At 43.9% G+C, this 12,516-nt stretch overlaps 1 protein-coding gene across 4 annotated transcripts in view; it reads right to left on the bottom strand.

The window, feature by feature from the left end:
* The window catches only part of IGF2BP2 (insulin like growth factor 2 mRNA binding protein 2), a 164,030-nt gene that overhangs the window by 50,662 nt on the left and 100,852 nt on the right, over positions 1-12,516 (bottom strand). The window lies entirely within an intron of this gene.

The following is a 12,516-nucleotide window of genomic DNA, read 5'->3' as shown; positions in this document are numbered from 1 at the left end:
TGGCCCCAGTCAGTGCTGTGCCGAACCTCACAGGGCAAGTTAAGAGTTTGAGAACCCTCCCTGAAATATGGATTGCTGAATGGAATCTCAGAAGTAAAGGACATTCTTCACATGTGACCACGTATAAACATGAATCTGAATTCAGGAGGATGAGATCTTGAGGGGTAAGACTGAGTCTCTGTGAGTGAAAGATCTCAAAGCCAGATTACAGCTTTTCATGCAAGAAGTGAAAGAACTGTGCTGTGATAAATATTCCAGTTAACAAAACCAAGCTGTGTTTCTAATGAAGTGATTAGTTACCCTTATAAGGCCCTCAATTCATTATCTGTAATTAAGAATAACCTGGGTAAAACCAAATATTTACACATAGTATTTTGAGCCCAGATTATATATATATATATATACCTGATGCAACACAAATTACAACCTGCATATATAAATGTTATCCTGTGCGGTGCAGGGTAAATACAAAACCATCGTTATAAAGGCAAGGGGAGCCACATGCCTCATCACCAACACCTGTGCCATCCTTTCAGCATCTCTTCAATTCACTTATTTCCTGAGTTCTCCAAACAGCACTCAAATCTGTCCTCTTCCTTCCTTTACCTGCATCTTTTTTCCTGTGTCCATTTCCCGGAACAGAGCAGGTACTCAGCATCAGTGAATTCACCAGGAGCATGTGTTCTGACAGCTGGCTTCTTTTTCCTGGCCCTCTCCACCCCATAGTCTGTGTTCCAACTAGAAGAAGAACATGTGATTCATGGAGACACTGACTAGCCTTCAACCAAGTCAACTTCTCTCACTCTAGTCTATGCTTATCAGCTCAAGGCAACAGGCTGTCGACTGGAAAACACCGGGGAAGGTAGTTCCCGGCACAGCAGCCACTGCAAACCCTTCCTGTGACTGGACTCATCACAGGAGTGACTCATGGAGGTGGTGTCTCTTCCCTGAAGACAAGTACAATGGCGTGCCTTGACACACTGATGAGACAGTTTCACAATAAAAAAAAACTCAAGCCAGAAGCTGTGAGTCCTCAATGCCTGGGAATGAGTGATAAACCAACAGTCATTTTACTTCTAAAAAGAAGGAACTACTCACAGCAGTTATAAAGGCTTTGATCTTATTCATTATGGTCAGGATGACTAAGAAAAATTCAGTGAATCTCTAACATAGCTCTAAATCCCAAGTAAGCAGAGAAAGGGGGGGAAGGGTCCTCCCTTGTGAAGGAACTTCTCCACACAGTGTACATCAATAGCATCCACCATCTCACACAAAAGGAACATGTCACCCATGCTGAGGATTAGGTACCATGAGCAATCCAAAGCACCATACCCACATGTTCTGACTGGAAGTTAAATACTGGACATTTTATCTGACTTGGGGGAATAGGATGATTTCTAAGCTTAAATCAAAAACTGTTCCCTATTCATTTAACAGATGTTCACTAAGCATCTATTACTATAGCCAAGCACTTGTTTTAGGTTCTGGGGTACAGTGGTGAAAAAAACAAAAATGCCCTTATTCTGCTTACATTCTAGGGAGTAAACAAAGACAGCACTGACCTACCTTAGAACTCTCTAATTTCAATAAAACATGTAGTTTACCATGTCTAATTGGTCCCTTGATCCATTCCTGCCTTTTCCTCACCATATTCTTGGGTTTTAGCTAGACATGAACCCAATGTCCGTTAACGCCTGTTTCTGCACAGTATCCTTATACAGTAGTTGCGGCTAGTAAAGAGCATCACACGAGTCCCCGTTTCTAAGCACCGTGGGGAAGTTGAAGCTGAGGCAGGAGTTTCTGTGCAGAACAGCAGTGGGACAACTGCACTGCCACAGACGGGTGTCTTTCCTTCCCAGCCAGCACGGCCCCTTAGTACCTAACCCCCTGAGATTTCTTCTCCTCAAAGGAAAGCTCCGGAGAAAGTAAGATCAGAGGGAAAGCTCTGTCTCAAAACTGGGAAAGGAGTCAGAAAAAACTTCTCACACAACAAAAAAATAAAATCAGTTCATAGCATACAAAGAATAACAAATCTGTGAAGGTCTTCAATATCTCATAAAGTGCTGATATAAAAAGGAAATCATTAGATCTTAGAGCTAGTATTACATGATTTAATACAGTGAAGCTTTTATAAAACTTTAACAGCCAACTTTCTTTTTGTTTTTAGGCAGTGCCAAGCAGCTTATGGAATCTTAGCTCCTAGATCAGGGATTGAACCTGGGCCCTCAGCAGTGAAAGCACAGGGTCCTAATTACTGGACTGCAAGAGAATTCTCCTTTTAAAATTCATTTTTATTTTATTGTCAAATAGCCAACTTTAAAAACAGATGAATGAACTGGGGAAAGATGGCATATAAATTACTCTTATTTTTTAAAGGATTCATTATCTTAATGAGGATTCACCTTAAGATCTCTTTACATCAATTCTGAAACAAGACAAACTAGTAGGGAGATAACTGCAAAATATACAAATTTATAACCAGTTTTGAAAGACCAGACTTTTGCCTAGAGAAAATTTTCCAGTGTTGCTGACAGAAATGCAAGATTCCTTAGCTGAATCCTTCCCAAATTATGCACACCCTGTCCCTGCCCCCTGCCGATCCACAGCTCTGACGGGTGACAAGGATACAGCAAGTCACTCGGGAAATCTGAGGAATGAATGAATGTGCACAACAGGGCTAACGTCTCTGGCACTTAAACCGAGAGTTCTTCCCAGCCGCTGATTCACATTCTCTTCCGAGTTCCCTGTCTCACAAAGATAGTAAACAGAGCATCTGTCTCACTTGGTTCCAGACTTTTCATCACTTCCTCAAACCAGCATCATTAGCGGGTGGGTCCCAGCAGGACTCATCCATGGGAAACTGCCTATAGGAGTCAACACCTGACGTGAATAAAGTGAAAACCCTACCTGGCTCTGCAGCGGACCATGGGAGGCCCTGCTCCCACAGCTTCATTTCTTCTCCTCTCTCTTCTCCCTTCTCTGGAAGCAGTGCACTGTTGCCCCCTACGTCGACCCTGTTGCTTTCTTTGTTGGGACCTGTCTTCTACAGCGTGAGTGAGGAGGGGAGAGAGTTCAGCCCGTGCCCTCCCTCTGACTGTTCACGGAGTCCCAGCCTTCTGAGCACTGTGATCAGCTCCTGCCCTCTCCTCCCCTCTGTCCCTCACGTATCCCAGGGAATTATGAGAAAGTGCCCCACAGACTATTCTGCACCCTACACACAAAGGCATCAGGCTGACGTTGACAGAAGCACAGCACCCTCAAATTCATTTCCCCAGTTTGGGTCCTGATGTGCCCAGGACAGTGCCTGGTTCTCCTGAGAAATGTGAGTGGCTCTGACCTCACCTGATGAGTCACAACCAGGTAACCAATCAGAAGGCGTCCACAGAGCCAGCACTGCACTAGAACTCCTGAAGTGATGTCACCTGTGGATTCAGGCTCAAAAGGTCCCATTTCAGGAAAACTTTGGCAGCTAAGACATACAACTGGCAAACCGACGGATTATTATTCTCCATTTAAGAGTACCTTGTTTATTGTGCTGAAGTACAAGTACTTGTGTTCCTTGGTGGGAAATGCAAAGTTTGTAATAGTTAAGCACAGATACTGGTGAAAATGCAAACACTTTTATTTACTAATGTCCACGAGGTCTTGATTTCTTTCTCTTTTTTTGGCTGTGCCATACAGCATGTGGGATCTTAGTTCCCCAACCAGGGATCAAACTGGCACCCTCTACATCCCCGCGTGGGAAGCTCAGAGTCTTAACCACTGGACCACCAGGGACGTCCCCATGAGGCCTTGATTTCTTAGAGGAGGATAATGACTAAAGAAGAAATATAAATTTAAATATATTCCCTGGGTTGTTTAACCTAATAATTGCCCCCAGCTCTAATAAAATATTTCATTGTTCCCAAAGACCACCATTATTTTGACACCGCCAGTAGCAGATGGAGATGTGCTCAGACGGCAGCAGAAGACGACAGCGTGAATCCTGGCTCTGCCTTGGCAAGCTAACGGACAGACACTGGGCCGGTCACTGAACCTCTCTGCTTATTGCCTCAGACAGGAGGCAGCGGGGACAAGACTATAGGTAGACAAGCTTCTTTTCAAACCCAAGATTCACTTCATTTTGGCAGCAAACAACACTATCACAAAGAGAAGGGAACGAGCAGAAAGAAGAGGCGTCTCCTTAGGCTACACACAGAGAATGAATTTTAAAAAAATCATCCCAATAAATCTTGCATTTTGTTTGCGTCACAATTTTTAACAACCCAAGAGATAACTTAGCTGAGTCTCCACCGCATTTTACAAACAGAACGGCTTACCATCCGGAAAAGCGGGTCTGTGACCTACTGTATCACAAGCCACCCCTACAAGCCACGATTCATTCCATTTCTTCCCTTTTCTGCCTTGTTGTAGAGGGCCTTATGTTTGTATTTTCCCTAGTACCAGGATTACTCTTGTATAATCTCTGGTGTCTGGCTTTTGAAGGTACAGTGTTATTCCCTGAAATTTACTATGAAGGTATAGTGTTATTCCTAAAATTTACTATGAATTTGCCAGTATCTGTTGGATCACAGAAAAAGCAAGAGAGTTCCAGAAAAACATCTACTTTTGCTTTATTGACTACACCAAAGTCTTTGACTGTGTGGATCACAACAAACTGGAAAATTCTTAAAAAAGATGGTAATACCAGACCCCCTTACCTGCCTCCTGAGAAATCTGTATGCAGGTCAAGAAGCAACAGTCAGAACCGGACATGGAGCAACAGACTGGTTCAGTACATCAAGGCTGTATATTGTTACCCTGCTTATTTAACTTATATGCAGAGTTCAGTTCAGTCGCTCAGTCGTGTCCGACTCTGCAACCCCATGAATTACAGCATGCCAGGCCTCCCTGTCCATCACCAACTCCCGGAGTTCACTCAGACTCACGTCCATCGAGTCAGTGACGCCATCCAGCCATCTCATCCTCTGTCGTCCCCTTCTCCTCCTGCCCCTAATCCCTCAGAGTACATCATGTGAAATGCCAGGCTGGATGAAGCACAAGCTGGAATCAAGATTGCCAGGAGAAATATCAATAACCTCAGATATGCAGATGACACCACCCTTATGGCAGAAAGCGAAGAGGAACTGAAGTGCCTCTTGATGAAAGTGAAAGAGGAGAGTGAAAAGCTGGCTCAACATTCAGAAGACTAAGATCATGGTATCTGGTCCCATCACTTCATGGCAAGTAGATGGGGAAACAATGGAAACAGTGACAGACTTTATTTTCTTGGGCTCCAAAAGCATTGCAGGTGGTGGCTGCAGCCATGAAGTTAAAAGACATTTGCTCCTTGGAAGAAAAGCTATGACCAACCTAGATAGCATATTAAGAAGCAGACACATTACTTTTCCGACAAAGGTCCATCTAGTCAAAGCTATGTTTTTTCCAGTAGTCATATATGGATGTGACAGTTGGATCGTAAAGAAAGCTGAGTGCTGAAGAATTGATGTTTTTGAACTGTGGTCTTGGAGAAGACTTTTGAGAGTCCCTTGGACTGCAAGGAGATCAAACCATTCAATTCTAAAGGAAATCAGTCCTGAATATTCATTGGAAGGACTGATGCTGAAGCTCCAATACTCTGGCCACCTGATGTGAAGAACTGACTCCTTGGAAAAGACCCTGATGCTGGGAGGGACTGGGAGCAGGAGAAGAGGATGACAGGGGATGAGATGGTTGGATGGCATCACCGACTCGATGGACATGAGTTTGAGCAAACTCCGGGAGTTGGTGATGGACAGGGAGGCCTGGTGTGCTGCAGTCTATGGGATCACAAAGAGTTGGACACTACTGAGTGACTGAACTGACTGATTATGAATGGAGTGTGAAAGTGTTAGTTGCTCAGTCGTGTCTGACTCTTTGTGACCCAAGAAATGTAGCCCCCTGTCTCCTCTGTACATGGGATTCTCCAGGCAAGAATACTGGAGTGGGTTGCTATTTCCTTCTCCAGGGGATTTTTGTGACCCAGGGATTGAACCCAGGTGTCCTGCATTGCAGATGATTCTTTCTTCACCATCTGAGCTACCAGGGAATGAATGGACTGTAGGGCACAGCTAAGCACAAGCTTGTCCATTTCCTATAGATGTATATAGGTCTGGCAGGGACTGTGAATGAGGAGACTATAATTGCCTCCAAGGAATTCCACTGATGTCATAAGTCACCAGGTCAAAGCTCATGTTTCTACTACACAGAAACAGAGCTCTGGATCATAATGCAGATTCTGGTTAATTAGTATCTACTGATATTCTTCTACTCGTTATTGCAGCTTTGATCTAGACAGGTCTGAAAGCCTATATTCATATTTTTACAGTAACACACTTTAGCAGCAGGTGAGAGAAAATTAAGACAAGGTACACGTGTTGGAAAAGCAGCAGTGTTAGCTTGATTTAAAGAAAATACCACTAGATAATTGTCCAAGGCTCTTTCCAACTCCAATGGTCTAGGCAACAAGTGAGTGAGACTTCAAAGGCGAGGGGGACAGGTTGGGGTGATCTATGGGGAGACGTCAGGATGAAAAGTGTTTACATTACATGAAGCTTTTCCTGGTGAGTTTTATATGGTGATTCTGTAGATCTCAGCAAATCTGGACACATATCTATCACTCAACTAGCTGAAAACAAACTACGTTTTTAGACATAAGTATGGCATAGTTTAAAAGGTACCAAAGCAGAAAAAACATAGTAGAAAAATTTATCCTTCAGTCCTCTAGTTCTGATACAGTTTAAAAAAATCACTCCATAGTATTCTATACAAAAGCATATATGTATACAGCAGAACCTTGAACACTGTAGAGTTAAGGGCACTTATCCACGTCACCCCATCCACTCTAACGCAGCTGAAAATCTGCCTATAACTTTTGATTCCCACCAAACTTAACTTCTATAGCCTACTGCTGACCAGAAGCCTTACCAATAACATAAACACGTATTTTCTATATGTATATTTTATGCATTCATGACATACCTTTTTCTTAAACTTTTTTTTATTTCTAGGATATACAGTTCATCTGTGAAGTTTTTTTTTTTTTCAAATTGCCCCAAATCTCCTAAAAATTTTCCAATATACTTATTGAAAAAAATCCACACAGAAGTGAACCCATGCAATTCACATCTGTGTTGTTCAAGGGTCAACTGTGTATTTTTTTTACCCTGAAACAAATTAGTGCTCTGAATATGTTTTTTTTCACTTGTAGATTGTGTCATATCCATACTTGGAACTGTTCTTTTTGATAGCTGTGTAACACTGAACTTTAAGACTATATCATAATTTATTCAACTGGTCTCCTATTGATGGACACACAATGTTTCTAACCTTTTGTTCTTTCCAAAAAACCAAATATACTGTAGCGAATAACCTATCTAATTTTACACAGGTGTGATGTTATCTTGGACGATAAGCTCCTAAAAATGGAGGGCTGTTCATTTGTAATGTCTACATACAAATGCAACGTTTCTTCACACACAAACACACAGCTATCTCATTTTTTATTTCTGCCCTTTCATGGGTGAAAAATACTATCTTTTTCTGCATTTTAATTATGAATGAAGTTGACTGTTGGAAACTCCACAGAATTCATCCCTGTTCTTCACTGGTATTCTGACAGGGGACTTCTGATTTGATAAAATTCATTAACTTCATTTATTCAACAGACCCTCACTGAGCATTTACTATGTTGGACACCAGAAAGACAGGTGAAAGGCCTGTTCTCCACGATGAGGAACTCACCGTCTGTGGGCAGATAGCCAGTATGCCCTGCACACTGTGCTGCTAAGAGACATGCCTGCGCCTTGTTGGAGGTGCTGAGTGGCTGGACAGACAGGAGGAGAACCGGGCAGGGCCCCATGGAAGGTGCTGCCTCTGCTGCCTCCTGAGCAGTTAAGAGGCAGGACAGCAAAGGGGAGGGAGAGCACGCAGAGGGGTCTGGAGGGCCTTTCAAATCAAGGGAATGAGGGGCACAAGGGCAGGGCGACAGGGACACCTGGTTTGAGAGGAGCAGAGAATGCTTCCAGGGACCATGAAGGGGATAAACCTTTTCCCAAGACCCAGAAGCTGGAAGATAATGTAAACACAGCCATCAGCATTAACTTTCTTTTCAGAAGCTATTTTCTTCTTAACTGACTCCCTTCCTCGGAGAAGACAGCCCTGCGGCCCTAAGAATTTGGGTGCAAGTATGATTCCATCCTTTCCTCCAGCTGTGTGCAGCCCGCCACCAGGGAAGCCTACTGATAATTCCTCACTTCCCTCTGACATGGGCCTGCCAGATACACTTAACCAACAAATTAAGTGCCTCCAGCTGAAAATAAAAGCATCTTACCAACTACCAAGATAATATTCTTCTGCTGCCAGCAGGTATTTACCATACCTCTTGACAGTGTAACAAACAGATCTATTCAATATATTAGGAGTCTTTAGGTTAGTTAGTGGAAGGTATGATTAAATACCACAATTGATTTTTTAAATGAACACATTAGAGGTTCTATTTTTAAAATTCATATGAATAATGTCTCCATCACAGACTATTTACTTATTCTAATGATTTCTCTGCCCAACATTTTTTTACTTCTTTTATTAATATTTTCTACAACATCTATCCAATAAACATTGACAACTGATTTGCCTTGGTCTGTAGTGCAATCTTGCAAATATGCTATGTTGAGTAAGAATCTCCCTCTTTTTCTTCCGTATCCTCTTCTTATATTTAACAGAAAACAAAACTCAGAGGCCTCTTCTAATAGCAGAGCACAGCTCTCTGGGGAGTAGGCTGCCTTAGTTTGAATGCTAGGCCTGCTGGGTTGGCCACCATATACCCATGTCACCAACCCATCCTTATAAGGGGCTTACCTCCCACTTCTTTTTGAGGGTGGTGGTAGAGAGGAACAGTGCGGCGGGAACATCACCCTCGGCTGCTCAAGCTCCCTGGTCTGGTTAAGGAGAGGGTATTTACTCAGGGTCATGGTGGCGCATGAGGAAGCCAACCCCATCTGTGTTGGCTGATCATCAGAATGGGGACAGAGGGATATTCTTCATTTCTGAGTCATGGCTGGTCAACATTAGGTGCTAGGCTCAAACTTCCACCTTAACTGAGGGGCAGGGCCCAAGCGGGAGAGGTTAGTGCCCCTGCGGCCCTGGGCTAGTGTCTTCTTCACTGCATTTATCACAACCCGCTCTTCACATCTCTGCTGCCAGTAGGACTGCCTCACCGCTATGCTGTGTTCCTCCCACCATCCAGCACTTTTCTCGTCAAGGGATGATTATACACAGGTGAACAGACAGCAGGCACGGTTGCCCTTTAAGCCCGTGTAGTCAGGCCTCTCATTTCAATTCACTATGGGCAGGTCATGTCATCTGAATGCATAAGGGCTGCTCCGTCTCTGACCAGGATTCCTGTGCCCCTCTGATGGCCGTCCCTTGTGGCTCAGCTGGTAAAGAATCTGCCTGTAGAGCAGGGCACCTGGGTTTGATCCCTGGGTTGGGAAGATCTCCTGGAGAAGGGAAAGGCTACCCACTCCAGTATTCTGGCCTAGAGAATTCCCTGGACTGTACAGTCCATGGGGTCACAAAGAGTCGGACATGCCTGAGTGACTTTCACTTTTGATGGCCATGGGGCTCTCAGAGGGAGCTCATTCCTGGGAGCTTGAGACCCAGTCTATTGGGTGCTTGAGACCCAGTCATGGGCAGAAAGTTACACTAGGCATCAGGACTGCTGGGTGTGGGGCCACCACCGATACGTGACTGTGGCAAGTTATGTCATTTCTCTGGAGCCTGATGGCTTCTTTCTACAGTCCTTCTCAGTGTTGAGAGTTCTCCAGACCTGCTTGCTCTTTTCCCTCAAGGACAGCAGAGATGCCTCTTATTCTCATAGAAAAGTGTACAAGAACTAAGTTGTCTAAGGAAAAAAAAAAAAACTGTTGGAAAAATTTCTATGTTGCGAGTAGTTTACTGTGAGAAAAGGACTCAGAAGTCTTAGAAATCTTCACTCAGTGACAGAGATAGATAGACTTTAATCTGTGAGCCAAGAAAAATGGTTTGTAAAGGCTAGAAGAAAAGAACCCCATGGCTAAGAACTTGTAAAAACATCTACAACAAACAAGAGTTCTAAGGGAAAGACTATGAATCAGCAGGATCACAGGAGGTGGAGAGGGAGCTGAAATGGCAGAGAGCTAACCAGCTAAAGGGCAAACGGTGCAGAATGCCACTGCAGGAGGTGGCACAGGAATCCTGGCAGCACCTGGAGTCAGCAGAGGACAAGCAGACACATCTTCATTGCAGGCTTGGCCGATGGGGACAGCCTCACCTACTACGCTGGTATTTTCTGGATGGGAAGCAGATGCTAATAAGATTCCTTAGATTATAAAGCCAAAAACTCCACTCTTGGGAGGGAGAGGAGAGAAGGAAATGAGAATGATCAGGAACGACACTTTCCACATTTTCTATTCCCTTCACAGACAGGTTTGCAAAAGCTGCAAATGCAAAAGGGGGGTGTAGACAGGAGCCCACCACCACGGTCTCTGCCCCCTAGAGAAAGTCAAAGTGTTAGTTGCTCAGATCTTGTCTCACTCTTTGTGACCCCAGACTACAGCCCACCAGACTCCTCTGTCCATGGGATTCTCCAGGCAAGAATACTAGAGTGGGTGGCCATTTCCTCCTCCAGGGAATCTTTCCAACCCAGGGATAGAACCCAGGTCTCCCACATTGCAGGCAGATTCTTCACCATCTGAGACACCAGGGGAGCCCCAAAGTGAGTAAGACAGGTCAATAAAACCCACCACCCAACGTACTGCCAACGACAAAACTAGTGCAAACTTTACCGTCACAAAGCATTTTACACACGTCATCTCATTTAATTCTGACGCTGGTCAGTGAGCCAGAAGAGAACTTAAGCAACTTGCCGGAGGTCACTCAGCTGTGATGCAATAGGACCCATTACAGAAATTTCACTGGTACTTTAGTAAGAACTGTAAGAGAGATTCTGAATTTACAGGGGTCCTAAGGACAATAGTGCCCATTCCAGGGACAGGTCCGATGTTAGGTGCTTTACCAGTATCACTCCAGCACCTAAAACAGCCCCACACTGGTGCCCAGCCAGGCCCAGAAAGGCAATACACGACTTCTACTTGCTCTATGAATGAGGCTGGGATTTCTACTTTGCAGTTGGGGAATCCAAGGTGAAGTCAGGAATATGAACACAGGTCTGTCTGATGCCCAAGTGATTAGTCCTTTCATCTTGGCAGTTTTTAGGTGGCATATGAGACAGAGAGTTCCATGTCTGCAGGAGGTGAGCAAATACAGCAATAAAAGCAATGCATCACATTGCATTTATTTTCTAAATTTCTTTTTTTTTAAATTTCTTTTTATATCAAGGAAAAACTCTCAGTCTGAGGCTGGAAGTTTTTAATGCCTCTCCAATACTAATTCTCCTGCTTCTTAAAAAAACATGTGTTAGGCTCTGAACCTTTCAACAAGCCAACAGTAGCTAGAATTTAAAAACACCACATTGTTTTTAGTATACTGCAATTTTGTGTTTTTGTTTTTTGACCATTCTGTGTAGCATGTGGGATCTTCAAACCCATGCTCCCTGCACTGGGAGCATGGAGTCTTAACCACGGGACCACTGAGGAAGTCCTGTCAGTATATTTCATTTTTACGGTTACCTTCCATTTACTGCAAATGGTACTGTTTTTTTCAATTATATAAATAATACAAAGTTTAAGAGTAAACTTTGTAAATAAATACAAAGTTTACTCTTAAACTTTGTTGTTGCTGTTGTTGCAGTCACTCAGTCATGCCCCACGCTTTGCGATGTCATGGCTGTGGCCCTCCAGGCTTCTCTGTCCAGTGGACTTCCCAGGCAAGAATACTGGAGTGGGTTGCCATTTCCTTCTCCAGGGGATCTTTCTAACCCAGGAATTGAACCTGCATCTGCATTGGCAGGCAGATTCTTTACAACTGAGTTACCTGGGAAACCCAAAGTAAACTTTTAGGTTACGTTTTTTCTAAGGGAGACGACTTTAAAAGATAATATTAAGTAGTTAACAGTGCAAAGGGTAGAGACAGCGGCAGTACACAAATGGCTGAGACTCAGGAAATGCTCTGTGTTATACCAGCCCTCTGAACACAAGTGCTTCCACCCCATTTTGAATCAGCGCTCCTTTGTGGGTAAAGTAAACGTGACAAGAATGTTCTCTGGAGCCCTTAACTCAGGCTTCAGGACTCCCGGCTGCGCACGTCCCAGACATGATCTCCCACACGAGCTACACTAGTGAGTATCACATATTCAGGCTGGCAGACAGTTTTATGAACAGGTGTCAAGAGTGGGTGTTAACAAGCAGGTGTTTGAGTAGGGCAGGGGTGAGCAAATATGCCTGGTGGGCTACATCCAGCCCAAAGCTTATTTTTGTTAAGTAAAGTTTTATTGAGACTCCAGTTTGGTTATATACTGTCTACGGCCACTTTTCCACTAGAATGGCAGAGTTGGGAAGT

The sequence above is a fragment of the Ovis canadensis genome, chromosome 1, assembly GCF_042477335.2.
Source record: "Ovis canadensis isolate MfBH-ARS-UI-01 breed Bighorn chromosome 1, ARS-UI_OviCan_v2, whole genome shotgun sequence".
In the NCBI taxonomy this organism is placed as follows: Eukaryota; Metazoa; Chordata; class Mammalia; order Artiodactyla; family Bovidae; genus Ovis; species Ovis canadensis.
Note: the sequence above shows the minus strand (reverse complement) of the source record. Positions and strands in the feature narration are given on the sequence as shown.